The following is a 17,160-nucleotide window of genomic DNA, read 5'->3' as shown; positions in this document are numbered from 1 at the left end:
GGGTAACTTTCACGAAATTGGTTTAAATTATGTAAAATTTTTCATAAACAAGACTTGAATAATGTTCAAAATTCTCTATTGTTTTCAGCGTTCTAACATCATGGGTAAGTTATATTATAGGAAGTTGAATATACTACATGTGTATAGAGATCAACCGTCTTCATTTATGTCATTACAGGGCACGTCAGCGTTTAAATTCACATCTGCATTAGTTACGTCAGTGTAATTGTATTATACCGTATTAATGCCAGGATGACTAAAATATTCTGTGTGCGCTGTATATGTGTAATCCGTTAAAAAGTAATTTTTTGCTTTCATGCTCCTGTAAACATCTGTTCTCTATAATGTAACTATGAAATCTCTGGATTGTACCTTATATATGGCATGCAGGCTGAAATTGTTATTGGCTGCAAAATGAGTATGAAATATGTCAACTAGAAGTGTCATTTTTATTCTATCAAAGGTCTTCCATCATTTTTCTCTGGGCTTGCAACTGCAAGAGCTTTTTTTTTTCCCCTGTATGTCAATTTTTTTTTAATATTTAGGTCATGTTCTTTTTGTGCATGTTCCATCCGTTGCAGGTGTTCTTTACGAGAATGGTCCATCCCCTGTTCCCGCTCAGCCTCTCGCTTTTCCATTTCTGATCGGGTTGACTGCACCATTGTTTCTGCTGCAGTGGCTGTTTGATCCTGCCATGCACTTTTTTTTCTTCCGGCTTGGTATGCTCAGGGGAGTGCTTGTAGAAGAGGATGGCTACTCTATTATATACCCATTCTCCAGTCCAGAGATGGGGGGAATCTGGTGAGTTGCAAACATCCTGCAATGGATTGGATTTCGGGTTTAATGGCGCAAGGACCAATAAGGTCAAAATGCGCCAAAACAAATAATTAAAAATAAGATGAACCTTATTCTCGTCACGTCAAGAAAGTAAAACTATGCATGAAGCGTAAAACAATGACATGGATTGTAAATTATAATTTGTTATAAAACCCAATGGCTTTGATGAATTTATAAATGTGAGATGCATCGCAATGGTCATTTAAAATGTCATGAAGTGAAAGATGACTTTGACCAAAAGCAGTCGTAAAATGATGACGATGATGTGAACAACTAAAAGCATGAGCAATGGACTTTAACAATGTGGGCACTCTGGTTGACTCTCTCGTAATAATAGATATGATTGTGTGAGGCGACTGTGTCCAATGTTTAACCGGGCAAGCAGAACTTCCCCCTTTCAGTTGCCGGATTTCGAGGCTGTAATAACCGATCTTGATATCTTTTGGCAATGTCAGGATTATGTTACGTGATGGAGCTCGATTGCCATCTTTGCGGCACATGATATGCTTGGCAGATACTACGCCTTGAGACGCTAGCTCTTCTGTTAGTAGTTCTTCATCCATGTTAATCAAGTTAGTATCTGAAATGACACCACGTGAATAATTCAACGTGGGATGTATTTTGACTGTTATGGGAATGTTTGCAAGAGATGTGAGCTTTTGAATAAGTTCGGATTGTTTTGGTGTGTTAGTCTCAATGAGAAGGTCTCCTGAACGAAGAGCCTTCACTGATTTTAATGTGCCTACTGCACCATAGAGAGCTTTATCTATTAAGAATGGCGACACTTTGGCCAGCGGTTTATCAGTATCAGAAGATTGCAAAAAAGAAAAATGTGACAACAGGATCACTCATAGCAATTCGTTGACATTTTGGTATTTTTCCCCATTTTGGAGATAATTTGTTCGGGCCCCTACCGACCATGGAGCCCTACGAGGGGACGCACACACGTAACTGACGAAGGTTAATAGCAACGTCAGGTTAGGTAGAAACTACACACCACCGAAACAGGCGAGCAGACGCGTTCAAGATCCAAGATCGTCATGAAGCAACACCAACAAACCTCAACAACGTCCGGCAGGCCCAGCCCCTCTACCTGCCCAGTAGTGTAACTCCTTCAGCCACCGAGGCGACCAGCCAATTGACCCAGACAGGGCTAATCCGAAGCCAAAGCTAGTGCATCAGGCTAACCAGGATCCCCATCTCTCCACGCACGGCAAGCACGCGGGTAGACAACATCCCAGATAGGGCATACGCTAGAAGCAATGCCCCACAATGAGGGGTTGCACATAAAAGACAAGAACAGGACAAAACTAGACGCAAGACAAGTACTGCAAGATGTGTAGAAATAAACATATAATCTGGGCTATTGAAAGTGAATGATATGAGCACAAATAAGCGAAGACAATGACGTGATGGATTTGGCGTTAGGCCTCCTCGTGGTGCAGTCTGGGTATCACATTACACCCCTTGAAATAGTGTGGAGTGAAGTTAGCGTACAATGGTAAAACTACGATCATGCGACAGCTTTACAAGGGTTCGCCCGCAGGCCATCATCATGTAGCTGTTCATGTAAAATAGCTCCAGTCTGATTTTCACCTATCATCAGAGATACGTCAATAGTTCTTGCCTCTTTGCACACTGGCTTCTAATAGAGACGCCACTACGAATGGCCAACGACTACTAGTGTAAAGAGAGAAAGCTTCTTCAAAATGTGGACAAACTTGTGATTCCAGAGTGCTTTCCTGCTCAACTGTCATCACCCTCCATCAACTCCGAATTCGTCCATTAAAACCACCATATCAACCACATGCAAGTCAACTCTTGTAACGAATTTCGTAATCTATGCATAACTCTTAATTATTTTAATTGTTAAAATTAAATATTTTTCACCTTAAATTTTGACTCTCACATATTTGTTCACTGAAGTGTTGTGTTGTTTTCCTCTCATCTTATGCAATGGTTAACCTTGTCTTGGTTCTATAATATTTATTCGAACCTGGGTGAATGGATTTCAATTTAGAATCAAAGGTAAAATAAATTAATAAAAGAAAGGATCAAGACAGAATGGTGCCCTGACCACTGAAACAAAACAGCATCTTTTATGGTATTTTTCGAATTAGCCATAATGACTTAATCAGAGTCTAAATATTTTTTGTAAAGTTGTGTATTCTCAAAAAAATTTTTGTGAAATTTATTTTTCTGTCGTAGGGGTGTCCAAAACAATTTAATTCATGCCTTTTATGTCGTAGGGGTTACCAAAAAAAAATATATATATACATATATATGTGTGTGCTTTAACTGATGATCAGTTGAAATTTTTCGCATTGTTTATTTGGTGTTACTATGTCTCATCCAGCAAGGGGTAGGGGAAGAAGACGTGCAGAAAGCACCCCCCATCTCACGTCATATTTAAGCGTAATCCCTTTCTTCTCGGGTGAAGACCAAAATTTTTTTTAAACTAGAAGCATTATTTCAATATGGTCAATTGATGGATCAAGACCTAGTGTTTATAATAGAGGTCAAAATAAGGGGGGGAAGCTGCAATTTTCCTTCGAGAAAATTTGCAAAAACGTGGCTTCAATACATACAGCCAGTACAAAAATGCTATATTGGATCATTTTTCCAAAAAGGTGTCCCCCCTCATGAACATGCTCGCCAGTTGTTTCTAACCTGGCAAAAACCCAATGAATGCATAAGGGAGTATGCAGCCAGAGTGGAGGCACTCTCTTATAAGTCTATCCCCGAACAGGTGCAGGGCACTGATGCTGCCGATCAGGCCCGCAGAGAATTATTGAAGAATGTTTTCATCGAACGGCTAAGACCGCACCTGAAACGCTTGGTTCTGCCAATGAATCACAGAACGTTTGAAGGGGCAATGGAACAAGCCAAAATGGAAGAAAGGCTCTCCGAGGTCTTTCTAACCCTGGAGAAGTTGAAGAAGTTCAGGCAGTAACGGCTCCTCAACTAGAGCCAACTGCGAGTCCCCTCATTGCGCTAGTGCATTCAAAACAGGCCATTACACAGTTAACGGAGGGCATGCTAGACATACAAAATAAGTTGTCACAGATAACATTGAAAACGAATTCTAGAGGTCCCGTGGTCTTTTTGATTTGCAAGAAACCTGGTCATATCCAGAGACGATGCTTATCGTATAGGTTTGGTGCCTTGTATGGAAATGGCGTGGCCTAAACATGAAATCTTCGCAACACCGAAGATGCATTTGGAAACATTAATTGTGAGGCCATAGTTATTGAGTCCTCGCAAAATAGTGCGTAAGTGAACCCTATGTTCAGTTTCACTGAAAATCAAAATGTCATCTAAATAGACAACAATTTCAGATCACCAAGAATCTCATTCATAAATCATTGGAAAGATTGGGCAGCATTACACAAGCCAAAGGGGTAAGGAAATTCAAATAAACCGTAAGGTGTGCAAACAGCTGTTTTTGGAATGTGGTCGGAACGAAGAGGAATGTGAAAGTACGTCCACACAATGTCAAGTTTTGAAAAATAACTTTTACTGTGTAATGCATTTGAAGTCCTGAATATGAGGAATGGGGTACCTATCTGGGACCGTGCAGGCATTGAGTTTGCGGTAGTCACCCACCGGACGAATACTGCCTGAACTTTTTAACACATGTAATGGTGATGACTAGGGCGATTTAGATTGGATTTTCAATTTATTGGCGCAAGGACCAATTTCGTCAAACTGCGCCAAAACAAGACATCAAAATAAGAAAGATGTCCTTTGTCATTTCAAAAAACTAAAACATATAAAAAGGAACATGAAACGTAAAACAATGACATAAATTGTAAAAATCTATAATTTGTCATATAAACCAATGGCTTTGATGAATTTAAAAATGTCATGAAGTGACAGATGACTATGACCAAAAGCGGTCGTAAAATGATGACGATGATGTGAACAAGTAAAAGCATGAACAATGGTCAATGGACTTTGACAATGAGGGCACTCTGGTTGACTCTCTCGTAATAACAAATATGATTGTGTGAGGCGACTGTGTCCTATGCGTAACCGGGCAAGCAGAACTTCCTCCTTTCGATTACTCCTGCAGCTCGAACGCCAGTGGCCAAGTGTGGGCTTGATGGCATGAAGTTTATTATTTATCTGATGGTTCCAATGATCCTGCCAGCGGTGATGCATCACTTCCCGGAGGATTGAGAAGTGGTCACTGGCAGGTACCAAAAGGTTATTGTCAATGTTAGTTGTTGTTCGAGCTGCGGTGTCTGCTTTTTAATTGCCCGGTATTCCTACATGACCTGGTACCCAGTAAAATCTTACTGTGAAACCATGATGAATGAGGTAATGCAGTTCATGAAAAATGGGATGGATGAGTGTGAAACGTACAGGAACACAGTGCTTGTAATGCGCTGAGAGAGTCACTATAAATGATGCATCGTCGGTGGCGTTTGCATCGTATATGACGTAGAGCCTGAAGGATTGCGTACAGTTCTGCCGAATAAATAGAGAATGTCTGATAGTTTGAAAGTTGTCTCCTCACAGCAGATGTAGGCACAATCGATATGCCCAGGGCTCTTAGAGCCGTCGGTGTATATGGGGAAGTACCTGTTGTACCTACCCCTGTGCCTAAAGAATATCTGTCGATATATGACATCTGCTGTGGTGGCTCTAGGGTATGATGATAATGATAGAGAGACATCTGGCAGAGACTGGTCCCATGGTGCCAGTTGCCAAGCAATTGGGGCCACGCGACTGATGTCTAATTCTAGTTCTTCCACAAGTGCCCTCATACGAAGACCGTAAGATGGAACACATGAAGGTCGAGCAGCAAAAAGTCTATGAAATGAGGGATTAAAAATTACATTATGAAGTGGATGACCTGGCAAAGACTTCATCTTGATAAAATATTTCAAGGAAAGTTGCTGCCGTCTTGATGTCAGTGATGGCTCGTTGCATTCGACATAGAGGCTTTCCATGGGAGAAGTTCGGAAAGCTCCAGAGCAAATGCGGAGAGCGAGATGATGAATTGGGTCGAGCACACTCAGATAGCTCCGAGGTGCTGACCCGTATACAATGGAACCGTAGTCGAGCTTTGATCTTATTAGAGCGACTTACGGTCAGCTCCCCACGATATAGAAGAGATGACCATCAAGAGGTTCATCGTCTTCATGCAACGAGCTCTTAATTGCGCAATATGAGGTTTGAAAGTCAGTTTTTTATCAAATGTGACACCGAGGAATTTTGTATTATTGGTATTAGACTATTGTTTAGAAACAATTGTGGGTCATCATGTAGGTCTCGACGCCGACAAAAGTGCATAGCAACAGTTTTGTCAGCGGAGAATGAGAAGCCGTTATTATGTGCCCACTTGCTGATCTTGTTGAGTGCGGTTTGTAATTGTCTCTCGGCTGTCCTCATATTTACTGATTGATATGACATCAACAGATCATCCACGTAAAGTGCGCCAGTGACTGACAACGGGAGTTGGTTCAACACCCCGTTGAGTCTTAAAATAAAAAGTGTTACACTTAAAATACTACCTTGAGGTACACCTTCCACCAAGGTTTAGGAAATTTAGGAAGTTTCGAGGAGACTTTGGGTATTGTTTCATTTGCTGCAGAGATGATACAACTGGTAACAAGATCGACACAGTGGTCGACTTCGGCTTACGAAACCATATCCTCCGTGATTTCTGCCTTGACCGTGAAGTCTGCCCATCGGGCGGCCACAAGCTTCCACCGAGGACGACCCTCAGGTATGCTATGGCCTCGATCAAGGCACTTAACCACTAGAGGAAAATGATTGCTCCCGTGGAGGTCCGGATCGACCGACCAGGACCAGTTCGGCAAGAGTGAAGGTGAACATAAGGATAGATCTATTGCAGTGAAACTATTGTTTGGGACATGGAAATGAGTGAAACTGCCATCATTCATGATGGCGAGGTCCATGTCGTATAACAGCCGTTCTACCATTTCCCCACAAGGGTTGTTGCTGTTAGAACCCCATATCATGTTATGAGCATTGAAGTCTCCAAGAAGAAAAAATGGTGGAGGTAATTGATCAATCAGATCTTCTAGATCTCTCTAAGATGGTATCATTTGGTGGCAAATAAATGGAACATATGGTAATTCTTAGGCCAGTAGAAATGTCCGCCGCGATGGCTTGCAGGCTCGTGCGCAGCGTTAGAACGCGCTACGACACGTGATGTGGAACCAGCAGAGCAACACCGCGGCAAGCTCTACTCCCGTCATCGTAATCGATACGGAACAGGGAATGGCGCCTGATGTTCCATGTCTCCGTAAAAGCTCTCTGAATGGCTTTTCTTGAATATCCGGTCTTGAATAGTTTAATTTTAGATTTATTTCCACTATTGATTTTTGGCTTAGTAGCTTTAGTTACTTTGAATGTGTTCGCTGTTGCATTTCCTGCTTCTTCGGAGGTGGTGGACTCCTTCCGTAATCCAGCAGAGCAACAGCAGCCACAACTATTACACGGTTGGTTAGATGATGATGTTTGAGTTGATGTATCAGCTATTGGTTCAGTCTGAGTTGTTACGGATGCTTTGGTGATATTGTTAGTCGTATTAGCTGTTGATGGATTTGTTACCCTATTGGAGTTTGGTTAGGGATGATACGATGACGTGCTTCAATATATGAGATGTTATTTAGGACCTTGATCTTCTGAATCTCTTTTTCTTCATTCCATTTCGGACACTTTCTGTCAAATGCGGGGTGGTCGCCACCGCAATTGACGCACTTGAATGGTGAATTAGTGCAGTTGTCCGAAATGTGGTCCGTCTCACTGCATTTTGCGCAGGTGGGTTGGCTGCGGCACACCGTTCGTGAGTGGCCGTATTTTTGGCAGTTAAAGCATCGAACAGGGTTAGGAATATATGGCCGGATTTTGAGGTTATAATAACCTATTTCGATATCTTTCGGCAATGTTGGTGATGAGAATGTGAGAATTATGTTTCGTGTGGGAGCTGGATTGCCATCTTTGCGGCTCATAATATGTTTGGCAGATGTTACGCCTTGAGACGCCAGCTCTTGTGTTAGTTCTTCTTCATCCATGTTAATTAAGTTATTATCTGAAATGACACCACGTGAATAATTCAACGTGGGATGGATTTTGACTATTATTGGAATGTCTCCGAGAGATGTGAGCTTTTGAACGAGTTCGGATTGTTTAGGTGTGTTAGTTTCAATGAGAAGGTCTCCTGAACGAAGAGCCTTCACTGATTTTAATGTGCCTATTGCGCCATAGAGAGCTTTGTCTATTATGAATGGTGACACTTTGGCCAGCGGTTTATCAGTGTCAGTACAATGCAGGAAGAAAAATGAAACAGTAGGAGCAGGTTTTGTTTCGCTCATAGCTATACGTTGACGTTTTGGTGCATTTTGATTTTTCCCCATTTTGGAGATAATGTGTTCGGCCCCTGCCGACCATGCCCACCATGGAGCCCTTCAATGGGACGCGCACACGTAACCGATGAAGGTTAGTAGCAACGTCAGGTTAGGTGGGAGCTATACACCACCAAAGCAGGTTAGCAGATGCGTTCAGGATCGTCGTGAAGCAGCACCAACAAACCTCAACGACGTCCGGTAGGCCCGGCCCCTCTACCTGCCCAGTAGTGTAACCCCTTCAGCCACCGAGGCGACCACAGCCGATTGACTTGGACGGGGCTAATCCAAGCTTCCCATTTCGGCTGAATCCGAGGCCAAAGCTAGCGCATCAGGCTAACCAGGATCCCCGTCTCCAGCCTTACGGGTCTCCACGCACGGCAAACACGCAGGTAGACAGCGTCTCAGACAGAGCATACGCTAGAAGCAACGCCCCGTCTGGGAGGACCCCTCCCCGCCTAAGCGGGGTCCACAATGAGGGGTTGGACACAAGACATAAACATGTACAGGACAAAACAAGACGCAAGACAAGTACTGTAAGATGTGTAGAAAAAAACATGTAATCTAGGCTATTGAAAGTGAAGGATATGAGCACAAATAAGCGATGACAATGACGTGTGATAGATTTAGCATTACCCAGGATGCACCACGAGGAGGCCTATCACATTACACCCCGGCGATTTAGAAGGCCTGCATATTCCTTGATTCATCATAAATTGGAATTCCTCCTTAACAGCATCATAGAGCTTGAGATTTAATCGCCTGGGTTTGCTATGCATAGGCGGGCCGGTAGTTTAAATGTAATTTGGTCATTTTTGTCGCACCACGGTCATTTTCTGCACGCGAGGGCTAATTAGACCGGGACCTACAATTTATTGCTGATTCCGAATAGCAGGCTTGTTTCTTATACTCATCGAGAGGTTGGTACGCTAACTCCTCGATGGGGGCCCCCTTCGGTAGCAATTTTTTGCTACGGTCAAGTCTCCGTTTTTGTTGTACCCCTGTGCCAGGAAAGTTTTCTGACAAGGACGAACCGGGTATCGAACTCGCGACACCTCTAAACATCCTCTGGTACTTTAGGCGAGTATCTTATAGACTGGGCTACCGCGCCCCGGTTTCAATGTAATGTTATGTTGAACAAGCTTCACTATGTGCGGCACTTTTTTCAGTTCAGGAAATTCTGCCAAAATTTTATGATATTCCGAAGTTACCTTAATGGAATAGTTTTTAGAGTTATATTCAATTTTTCTAATTTGCGAAAGTTTCATGACACTGTCCATTAATCTGCGGTGTTTGAGATCAATAAAAAGTCCAAAGTTGAGAAGAAAATCTGCGCCTATGATTGTTATTGGTACGCTTGTAATGAGAAACTTTCACTCAAAACAATGTCTTAATCTAAAGTCAACATTGAGAACTTTTATGCCGTAAGTGTATATCTTAGAGTTCTTCGCAGGGAACTATTTTTGTGATATGTTTTGTGAGTGGAATGCAAGAAACGCATCAGATCCTGAATCAATTAAAAATCTCAAATGAGATTTTTTATCAAATACATTAAGGCGACAAGTTTTTGTGGCCATCGGCGTTGACGTAGCCGATATATTATAGTCGCGACTGCCGTGTTTAGTTTCCCTGTTCCTTGGTTTGAAAAGTGCACAGTTGTTAACATCTGTAGGCCAACGAGGGAGCACGTGGGCCAGGATAGTTGGCTCCCACGGTGCCAGTTTTCCAAGCAACTGGGACCACGAGACTGAAGTCTATGTGTAGTTCTTCTACGAATGCCTTCATACAAAGACCGTAAGATGGAACATATGAAAGACGAGTAGCGAAAAGTCTATGAAATGAGGGATTGAAAATGACACAATGAAGTGGATGATCTGAAAAACACTACATTTTGAGTAAGCATTTCAAGGAAAGTTGCTGGCGTCTTGATGTCAGTGATGGCTCGTTGCACTCGACATACAGGCTCTCCATGGACGTCCAGAAAGCTCCAAAGCAAATCCGGAGGGCGAGATGGTGGACTGGGTTGAGCACACTCAGATAGCTCTGAGGTGCTGACACGTATACCACGGAGCCATAGTCGAGCTTCGATCTTACTAGAGCTTTATATAAGTAAAGCAGTTATTTACGGTCTGCTCCCCATGATGTAGAAGAGATAATCTTCAAGAGGTTCATCGTCTTCATGCAACAAGCTCTTAACTGTGCAATATGAGGTTTGAAAGTAAGTTTCTTATCAAATGTAAGGCCGGGAAATTTAGCGTCCTCTACAATTGGTATTTGACTATTGTTTAGGAACATCTCTGAATCATCATGTAGGACTTGACACAGACAAAGGTGCATAGCCACAGTTTTGTTAGCGGAGAATGGGAAACCATTATTATACTCTCACTTGCTGAACTTGTTGAGTGCAGTTTGTAATTGTCTCTCGGCTGTCTTCATATTCACTGATTGGTAAGATATTAATAGATCATCCATCTAGTGTGCGCCAGTAAAAGACAACGGGAGTTGGTTTAACACCCTGTTTAGTCTTAAAATGAAAAGTGTAACACTTAAAATGCTACCTTGAGGTACACCTGGTTCTTGAATTTGGGGCTGATAACGTGCTTCCGATCCGTACCTGGAAAATGTGGTAGAAAGTTCTTAATAAAAGTAAGCAAGTTGCTCCGCAAGCCGCAATTATAGAGGTCGGAAAGAATTTTGTGCCTCCAAGTACGGTCGTAGGCCTTTTCTATGTCAAAAAATATGTGGCTATCATATGCTCCCTCTTTACGAATGCTTGTCTCATTGATGTCTCAAGGAGACATCAATAAGACAAGCGATATGTAAGGCATGCGATATGCGTAACATATCGCATGTTGTGGACCTGAACCGTCTAAAGCCGCTTTGACGTTTCGATAAAATATTGTTAACCGCAAGGTAGTGCATAAGGCGATAGTTGACCATGCGTTCCATGAGCTTTCATAGACAACTGTTCGGTTGTTGAGGATTTTTTCCAAGCTTCGGGAATGCAAGAACTACGGCTGTTTGCCAGATGTCAGGGAATGAATGACTGACCCAGATCCGATTAAATAACATGAGTAAATGTGAGATGTATATGTGAAATGAGAGTGATTCTGGTGAAAGATGCCAAATCATGGAATAATGAATGGCATCGTGCCCTATACTGAGTCAGGGCTTCGCTGCTAGGCCGTCATCAGTTCATGAAGGGTGAACAATGAATTGTACCCCTTTGGTGTAAAAGGCCGGAAGTTATACGAATTGTGTTCGGCTGATGATTTAATGCCATGGGGGATAATTTGCACCACTGGAGACAACAGCGAAATGGGCGGCGATGGTATCCGCAATATCCCTCACATCGCTGATGATAGTGCCAATGGTAGTTAAAATGGTGATGGGATGAGATTGATAATGACCATTGATTTTTCAGATCCGGTCCCAAATGATTTTAGATGAAGTTGATGAATTGATTTCTGTGATAAACGTTTGCCAGGACTCGCGTTGAGCCTGGCATAATTCGAATTGGTTTCTTAAATCAATGAAACCAACCTTTACTTACATAAAATTCTGAAACACGTTTCACCAGTCTTTTCCTTTATAGAAGATAATGTTTTTTTGTCGCTCCATTATAATATTGCAATCAATTAAAGTAATTTTTTGTAGCAGTCTTATACCCAGTGCTATAACTAGCCATTCCTGTGTAAGAATTGTCATTCAGGCCCCTTCTTGGGCCCTAGAATCACTCATTTAGGCCCATTCTGCCCCCCCCCCCTTCCAAGTGGGCCCTGTGCAACTATGCCTAGTTACGGTGCTGCTTGTACACACACAAAAAACCCTGTATTTTCTGTACAAGAAACATGTCAATCGTAGGCGATGCAAAGTTTTTGCTGCCATTGGTGCAGCTAATTGAATTTCAGATTCCGTTTTCTTGACATCTCACCTTACATTCCTTGATTCCGTAATGGCAGGCCACAGCAGCAATTGACTCACTTTCATAGTCGATATATCCAATTTTTCTTGTAAAATTTTTTTTTTTTTTTTGTAGTTTCGAAGCATTATCTACAAAAATAAGACATCCTAAAAACACAACTCAAATTTTATAAAAAAAACAAGTGAATGACGATTGTTGAAGTATTGCTAATATTTTTTCCAATAAAGAAAAAAAAATCTGAATAATGGAGGCAAACTGCCACTGTGGTGGTCGAGTGGTTATAGTGACGGACTCGCGGTGCGCGGATCCGGGTTCGAACCCCACAGTGGTGGTCGGCTGAAGCTGGTTTTCTGTGGTTCCCAACTTCAAGGCGCAAATGCGAGCCGATCTCCCCGTTAAAAAGTCTCGCCACAGAGAGCAACAGTCCTACAACGATAAATCATTCAATCATAACACTTCACTCATAGTTTGAAAAACTGGTGGTAGATGGCAGCACTACACATAAGCATTACAGAGAAACAAAAAAAAAACTTCACGTCAGGTTTCACTACACGTACATTCTCGCATGTACCGATTCGTTGGGGGTTCCGCAGGGGGGGGGGGGTGAATGTGTGGTGTAGCAGTAGTAGGTAGGGCCTCCAAAAACATGGCTCGGGGATCCATGATATGTTCTTAAGTCAGCCACCTCGTTGCCTGTTGTGGCAACGAGTATATGTTGTATAACTGTACATACATAAGACTCCAGCCACAATTAATCATGGGAGAGGTGATAAGGCTTGTTTCTTGATGAATTGGTAAATCAGTAGGACATGCTGATCCTACATGAAAACCTAACATGGAAGGAAACAGTTATTTTCCGGATATTATGCTGAGGTGAGCTCGGAAAGAAAAGTCATCACGTCTCCGCCCGGACACGAACCCAGGCCCTCTTGCATACCGGGCAAGCATGCTACCATCTACACCACTGGAGACACATGAATCTGTCCCGGCGGAGACGTGATGACTTTTCTTTCCGAGCTCACCTCAGCATAATATCCGGAAAATAACTGTTTCCTTGATATCTCTGGCTGAGAAAAAAGCCATCTATATCTCTCTAACATGGAAGATCAGGGTGTTTTAATCAGTCTGGCATCTACCCTTAAACCTTCCCAGAGCCTGGGTGAATCTGCCAGTAGCAACGCCATCATTGGCATATAGTTATCTGAGTTACTGGTGCACTTGAACACTCGGGGGGGGGGGGGGGGGGACTTCAGGCAGTTGCTTGTGAATACATAATATTTCTTATTTTTCCATCTGGTGTGTAGATGCCAAATTTTTGGGATTACCACCACGCGGCGTAAAGCTGTCCGTGTGAAAAACAGGGCTCAAGTAGGTTGATACCTGCCACTGCTAAGGACTGGCCTCGCGCTTTGTTGATTGTCATGGCAATCAACATGGCAAAAGCTAAACAAATCGGGAACTGTAATCACTTGAAAGTGAATGGCATTTCTTCGGTGATAATTGGGATACGTGGAATGAAGACTACTTTTTTCACATCCAGTTAGAATTGTTGCTTCAATGATGCAATTTCTTCACGCAGAGTCTGTTGCCATTGCAGAGTCTCTGTGTCTCCAAATTTCTTAAAAGCATTATACGTGCTCCGACTTTAAGGGTCAAATTGTGTGGTGGCACACCCGGAATATCCAAAGGAGTTCAGAAATTCTGCAGGATACAGAACTATCTGTGCTGTGTCTGTGACAGTGTCAACCGATTTGTAAGATGTGGTCTCCCGGAATAATTTTTTGGATTTTTTCGTTGATCTTGTTCACACTGTCATTTTTCGGTGCCAGAATCTCTCTCTCACAAAGCCACACATGGTTTCGGTACTTTTGTTGAATGTTTGGGAAGACTGTCTGCAAGTTCTTGAACTGAGTTTAACAACAGGCAAAATCCAAATCCATTTGGGAACGTAATCAGTTCAGTGCTTGGATCTATGGGAATTCTTCCATTGCCAAGTTTGATGTGAAAATGATAGCAGTGCTGAGTAATTTTACAGTTGAAACTCGTATGTTGGTGGATAATAATATTTTTTTAATTTTGTGTCAGAGTGTTGATGATTTGAGGCAAGCATTGAGTTCAACAGCTGGCGTTGAACAGTTTTATTCTCAGTTTTGTTGTCGTAGTTGTTGTTCTCTGTTGTTAGTGACGTCATACGTCCAGCTTGTGCAGTGAATATTATTCAAACGCCTTTTAAGCATTTTTTAAATTGAAACTATATCTCTACGATGGGTGGTTGATGAGATAAAGGCCGCATTAGCACTTACAGAACACCCTGTATATAGGGGGCCGTTCAAGTATTACGTAAGAAAATTTTTATATTTTTTACCCCCCCCCCCTCCTTTGTCAGCAAAAGTAAGCAAAACTCTAACCCCCTCCCCCCTTGTCAGAAAGATTTCGTCATCACTGCCCTCTACCTCCTAATGCATATTGGTAGGATCAGAAACGTACACGGGAGGGGGCATAGGGAGTTCGTGTGCCTCCCCCCCAGACGAAAAAAAATATTTTAAAAAAAAATTTAAATTTCGAAAATTCCTTTATATGTTATTATAATCGATTTCTGTTAATTTCAATGCTATTTGAAGGGTAAGAACTCAAAATTTCTCTTTAAGAATTTGATTGTGACTCACCCTTTAAGCCATATATGGTAAACCCTTGACACGCAGACCAAATGTGGCCCTGAAGGTTATCCGATGTGATTTGATCCCCCTCAAACCTAATTTTGTTAAAATGAACTACGCGGTACATTTACAAATCACCTAAATGACCCATGGCACAATTCCAGAGCATTTAAGTGCCCGTGGCACATTTACAGATCCCTTGAGTGACCTGTGGCACAGTTTTAGAGCACTTAAGTGGCCCCAGTGCAGTTCTACATCCCTCAATTTAACCGCGGAACATTCCCAGATTACTTAAGTGATTCCTGACATAATTACGGATCACTTGAGTGATGCGTGGCACAGTTTCACAGAGCACTTAAAGAGGCCCGGAAGCATTTCCAGAGCACTTGAAGGATCCGTGAAACATTTAGAGATCATTAAAGTGGCTCTGTAGGGGACGTATCAATAGGTAGAACGATGAGGCGCACCGAGTGAGATGCCATTAAGAATATTTTATATCTTCATGAAGGGTGGTAGATGACGTAAGCATCATCCAAACCCCTCCCCGCTTGTCATCAAAAGTCAGCAAATCGGAAACCCCTCCCCCCCCCCCCCCATCGATGCTGATGTAATACTTGAATGACTCCTAGGCAAGCAAAACTATATATATATATTACTGGGAGGATTGGAAAAGTGACAAACCATTATAAAGGAATAAACTGTTATAGTGACAGAATTAAAGGTGTGACAAACCATTGTAAAGGGATATATTCACGTCTGAAACGCATTGTTGGAAACCATGGTAACTAAAGTAAACGCTCCGAAAGTGATTGTTGAGACCTCAAAACTATTGTTGCCCGACAGTTTTTCGGCCATTTGCCCAGCTCTGACGGACTTTTAATGTAGCTTACGGTTCAATCCCGGTCCTGTTTGGTATATAAGCAAAATCTGGCGACGATCGGTCTAAAACTGTAGATTTGTATAAAGAGCATACATACATACATACTTTCACATTTATATATAAGATTTATCATTTCTTCAAAATCGTATTCACATTTGCTGAAATAATCTTCGCAAATTTTTCAGGCTAGCGTAGCTCTAAAATTTCTTTTCCTCTCCATCTTGTCAGCAACAAGTTATTAATTTTTAGCTGCGCGCTGATTGGCCAATTCCTCAAAAGGGAAATTTATTGGCCTGTCCATCGTCATGTGACCTTAAGAATAACTTTTAACAATCACACCGTGGTTGCATTCGGAGCTCGATTCTTAACGTGATTCTTACATATGGATGATTGGTTATTAAGAATCAGAAGCATCAAGGCAGCCAAAACAGTCACATCAAAATGTCCTTACACTGTTGAAACTAGTCAATAGTACAGGTAGAGCAGCCCATTCAAATGACTTCAAATTCCTGGTGATTGGAAGGGAATAATTAAGAATGAAAAGAGGAACAAAATATACCCAAAATTTTGATTTACAGAAGATATTTTATTTCTACCATAGCTTTGGAAGAAACTCACTAACAGAAATGAAGGACACTGAGGGAGTTTCAGTTGGTTGAATATCAGATGGCTGCGAGTTGTGAGAGGTTGTCCTGTCATGTTAGAGTTCAAAGAAACCCCCAATGAGAGGATCTACCTTTTCGAAAAATAAATTAGGAACAGCAGGTTTGTGGACCAAAGTTGCATTCTTTGTCTCAAGTAAGTCAAAATGCATTGTACGCGGACCATAGAAAGATCACTTTGGCCAAAAAGATAGTTATATGATGGATCTTCTTCCATGCATTGCACTTATACATCATGTATATTCCAGAATCTTCCAGTGGAGGCAAATACAGGGTAGACAAAAAGTCTGCAGAAACATTAAAAATAAAAACTGGAACCGAAATAAAAAAGTTTGCAGGGTTAGCATTGCTAGGTCACTGGAATTTTTTTAAGACAGAAAAAATCAGCTCCTAATCCACAACCAGTTCATTTTAGTAATGTGGACCTGCTGCACTCTGCTGTTGTTAGATTTGTGACTCGCCTGCAATGTGTTATCCCGTGGTGGTGGAACACATATTGCTGTAACAAATGCTTTTGATGCATTATGTTCATTATTTGCATATCTTTGACATGTGTACATCAGCGCCACCTATCGGCTGCCCCCCCCCCCCTTAAAAAATTCCTGTGACCCAACGATGCCAACCCTGCAAAGAGTTTTTAATTCGATTTTTATGAATTTTTTAAGTTTCTACTGACTTTTTACCCACCATGTACTAGGCTCCAAGCTACTTTCTCTAGAATTTATGAACATATTTTGGACAGTGATTGATTTATGACAAATGGTAACATTTTTTAATCATTGCAATTGATTTAAGTTTAAATATACCTAATGAAAAT

The sequence above is a fragment of the Pholcus phalangioides genome, unplaced genomic scaffold, assembly GCF_987345545.1.
Source record: "Pholcus phalangioides strain wild (caught in Gottingen) unplaced genomic scaffold, Ppha-v1.0 ptg000028l_1, whole genome shotgun sequence".
NCBI lineage: Eukaryota > Metazoa > Arthropoda > Arachnida > Araneae > Pholcidae > Pholcus > Pholcus phalangioides.
This window is presented reverse-complemented; position numbering follows the sequence as displayed.